General features: G+C 56.8%; 1 non-coding gene across 1 annotated transcript; it reads right to left on the bottom strand.

Moving 5' to 3' along the window:
• Window positions 1-532: 532 nt before the first annotated feature.
• Window positions 533-658, bottom strand: LOC148091883 (U6atac minor spliceosomal RNA). The gene has a single exon (XR_015715464.1). It is a non-coding gene; the product is annotated as a U6atac minor spliceosomal RNA (small nuclear RNA).
• Between the last annotated feature and the right edge of the window lie 3813 nt (window positions 659-4471).

Here is a 4471-nt window from a genome sequence, read left to right as displayed (position 1 = left end):
GGGTGAGAGCAGGAGTGGAGAGAGGGAGGCAGAAACTAGGTGAAGGTAAAATCCCGACGGGAGCGAATAAAAGGCACGCTTGCCAAAGGTTTTCCTCAACTGTGCAGTGCGGAAACCTGGAATTGTCGCCACTAATCCGAAGAATTCAAATACCGCATTGCATAGGAGACCGCGACACCAAAGTGAATTTGCCAGTGGGTTCAAAGCTGCAGGAATGGTGAAAGCCCGCAGGGCAACAGTCATTCCTCTGGGCACAGGTTTGGTATTTCTGTGGGTGACAATCGTGCCACAGGCTCCTTGCCGTGTAAGTTGTACAGTGGCTGAGACGCCCGAGGCGGCGGGGCCTGCACGGAGGGCACTGAGCTATTAGACGTCCTGTTCCTTTGGCCCGTGCCAGTTGCTGTTTTTCCTGCGGGACTGCTTCAAAAGGGGTGTGCGCGGGGGGCGCCTGCGGGAGGGGAGCACCCGAGCAGGTGAAGGCCCGCCTGGTCCAGGTGCGCGGGCGCCCGCCGCTCAGCCGGGGGGAAGGGAAAAAAAACGATGGTTAGATGCCACGAAGTAGGTGGCAATGCCTTAACCGTATGCGTGTTGTTAGGCCCGAGAGCCTCTTCCATCCTTGTCAAGGGGAGTGCTAACCTTCTCTCCTTTCATACAACACGGTGGGAGCTGTGCGTCGTCCGCTATTTAAAGCCCTGGATTAGCATCACCTTTTGGTTACGGTGACTCCCGGTGCCTATTTCAGACACGGGTGTGAAAGTCATTCGCATGCTCTGGGGATCACAATATCCACACTAAAGCACCTATATTCATTTTAGCGGGTGGGAAAACACATCTTTTCCGTGCTCTAATATATTCATAAACCCAGCCAATCAAAGGTTGAGAGGAACACCCGGAAGTACTCAGCGTCCTTCAGCAAACTAGATTCCCCCGGAAACAAAATAGCTACACGCCTCCCGGGCCGGGAAATGGCTGGGAACTTTCTGCGGAAATGGAAGTGGTCTGTAGCGAATCAGAGGACGAGGAAGGAAGGTCGGCTCCACGGACTTCCGGACGCAGCCCCGCGCTGGGAACAGTGGCTGCTGCGGCCGCCGCGGAGCGCGGGACGTCGCCCGCACGTGCTCCGCGCCCGCCCCTGTCGCTCTGCGCATGCCCGGCGCCGGGGGCCGTCGAGTTCGAGCCCCAGCCGGTCCCTCCTTCCCTCAGGGTGTTAAGATTTAAACCCGATGCTTGGGGAGCTGGCCGCCCCCGCCGTGCAGACTGTGGTCGCTGCGGCTCCCTCCCGCCTCTTTTGCACGCACCGCGGCCCATCCCCAGGCGATGACGCGGGGCCTCCCGGCGGCTGCGGGCCGGGGTTCCCGGGCGAGCCCGCGTGAGCTGGGGGTGCGTGCGGGGCCGGGGCGCCCCTCTGATAAACCACGTGGGCCGCGGGCCGCGGGAGACCTGCGTGTGCGCGCAGTGCGTGCACGTGGGCGTGCACCTGTGTGCATGTCCGTGTGCACACGTGCAGACACGCCCGCGTGCGCGGAGTCCAGGGTGCGTGCACAGACAGCCCAGGAGGGCGGTGGACGCTGCCCGGCGGCCGGCTTCGCCAGCCTCTGTCCCTCCGTCACAGGCTCAGGTGAGCCCTGTAGGAACAGCGCTCCCCGGGGCAGCGCGCAGGCCCTGCCCCCCCCCCCCCCCCCCCCCCCCCCCCCCGGTGCAGAGCAGGGGTGGAGAGGAGAGGAGGGAGACCGGGGGACCGCCGGCATCCCGGAGGGCACCCGGCAGGGATGGGGGTGGGGAGAGGCAGCAGCGACAGCTGGGAGTGGGTGTACCCCGCGTCCTGGGCAAGCCCCCTTCCTGCCCTGCGCCCCCATTTCCCACACACAGCGGGAGGCCTGGGTCCCTCAGAGGGGAGAGGCTGTGACGCAGATCCCACTGGCCCTGCCCACGGGAGTTCTTACTGAGCACCTGCTGCGTGCCAAGGGCTGGGTAGCCCTGCTCGAGCGTCTCTCATTTCACTCCCACATCCCACGAGGAAGGTGCCATCAGCACCCCCATTTTATAGCCGAAGACTCGGGCCAAAGAGGTTGGTAAACTTGTGTGAAATTACACTTCCAATGGGGCAGCAGCTGGGTGTGAGCCAGACCGAGGGCGAGGTGAGAGGAGTCGGTGTTGTCTTGTCCGCTTATACCCCACTCTGGGGCTCCACAGCCGGGCCCCTGCCCCCACCAGCCCCTTGCCTCCGAGGCGCCGGTCCCCTCAGGCCTGGTCACATGGGGGTTCCGTGCGAGGTTGTTTCTAGCCTGGCGGGGAGTTGTAGGCCCCGGGACATGGGAATTACCCTTGGAATGCAGGCCAGTCCCCTTTTCCAAGCACTGCCAGTCATGGAAAGATGAACAGTCTTGTTCCCGAAATGATGGAGCCCGGGAGGCATCCACCCTTTGCAACCCCCAGCCCACATTGCCTGTAACCTGTTAGCATTATACCTTGCCTATTTCCCCACGCCTGTAATTCTTGCTTTCCCATGTGATCTTTGTCCTGTCCAATATAAGGAGCTGGCTTATGGGGGGGCAGCAGAGCAGATTTTTGTGGATGACCCTTACTGCTCTCCCATATTGCCTGCAGTTTTGGAATAAACGCTCATATACGATTCAAATGTGTCTCTGCTTAATTGGCTCAAGTGGTGACAGACAGCCCGCACCCATTGTTGTCCGGTTTCAAGGTGGCTGGGTCCCAGTGATGTCTTCTGCCCATCGCCAGGCCACGTGGGGCCTCCCCCTTCCCTTGAGTTTGCAACTCCTGATCCCCATGGGCTTGGAAAGAAGGGCAGCTGTCTCCTCAGGAGCTCCAGACCAGGCCTCTCAAGCTATGGGATGAAAAGAAACCACCTGAGGTTAAAATACTGGTTCCAGGCCCACCACCTGAATCTGGGGCCTGAAACCAGGCCTAGGAATCTGCATTCATGAACCCTTTTTGCCTCCTCCCCCCATCTTGGCAGCTTGTGTTTGCTCTGGGGACTTCACAATAATGACACAAGATGTGGGAAGCATTTGCAGAATAATGCAAAGGGCTGCATCGGGAGGGAAGGTGGCCAGAGGGCCTGCACGGGGTCGGAGGACCTGGAGGTAGTGACTCCCTCCCAGGATGGGATGCACACTGACCTGAGTCTGCTGAGACCGCTAGGACACAAATGCCAGCAGACATGTGCCCCTTCACCGACATCAGGGCTGAGCAGGGTGCCTGCACATGGAGCTCCCCAAGGGTCTGTTGAATAAATGCTAGGTTGGTATTGCTGTTCTTGCCACGAGACCCTCACTTTCAGCCCTGGTTCTGGCATGTTCTCACTTCCATCCCAGGGAGCACCAAGCCAGTGGAAGCATCTGCCATGTGTCTATGTCCTGGGCAGAAGGCCGATGAGAGAGCAGAGTGATCACCTACAGGGAATTTATCAGGAATGGAACTCACTGAACCCTAAGTCTCCTTCCCTGGAGGCTGTCCCTAGAGGCTGCTGCATGAAATCAGGGGCTGTGCCCAGAGAACGTTCCAGAAGTAAGAGAAGGCAGAAACAGGAGAGGAGGACTTGCCCAAGGGCACTCAGCAAGTTGTTGATAGAGTGTTTGGCGCAAGAACCCAGCCCCTGACTCCCAGATGGTGGAAATGGGGGTGGTGGGGTTTCTGTTCAGCCCTGGTGAAGCCCCAGGCCTTTCCCTCGAGTGTCATGGTAGAGTTGCTCAATAAAATACAGGACACCCCATTAAACTGAAACCTCAGATCCACAACAAAAAGGGTTTATCTCAATATTTTATGGCACATATTCTAAAACTTATTCATTGTTTATCTAAAATTCAAATTTGACTGTCCTGGATTATTTTATTTTTACTTATTTAATTTTTATTGCTGACAGTATCACAGATGTCCCTCTTCTACCCCCCCCCCCCAGCCCTCTTCCACCCAGCGCTCCCCTCCCCAGGCTTTCACCACACTATTGTCTGTGCCCATGGGCTATGCATGTATGTTCTTTGGTTAATCTCTTCCCTTCTCCGAACCCCCTGCCCTCTGAGGTCTGTCAGTCTGTTCTGTACATCCATGCCTCTGGACCTATTTTGTTAGTCAGTTTATTTTATTCATTGGATTCCACAAATAACCTGGGTTCTTGTTAGCTAAATTTGGTAACCTTGGTAATGGGAGGGGCATTACCAACTTTTGTCAATTGCCTACCAGGTGACATTTCTCTCATGTGCTCCACTGGACGACTCAGATGCCCTGTGGAAGTGGGGAAGACACTTATTTGGGAAATTCTGTGTTAATCAAAATTGCAGGCTCCTCCCCCACCCACTTTTATTATTATTATTTTTTATCCTCGTGGAGGATGTTTTTAAATTTTTTAAAATTGATTTTTAGAGAGAGTGGGAGGGGCAGGGAGAGAGAGAGAAACATCAATCAGTCGCCTCCCACAGGCACCCTTGCCAGGAATTGAACCCGAAACCTT

This window comes from Miniopterus natalensis, chromosome 12 (genome assembly GCF_054644295.1).
Source record: "Miniopterus natalensis isolate mMinNat1 chromosome 12, mMinNat1.hap1, whole genome shotgun sequence".
NCBI classification, from domain to species: domain Eukaryota; kingdom Metazoa; phylum Chordata; class Mammalia; order Chiroptera; family Miniopteridae; genus Miniopterus; species Miniopterus natalensis.
Note: the sequence above shows the minus strand (reverse complement) of the source record. Positions and strands in the feature narration are given on the sequence as shown.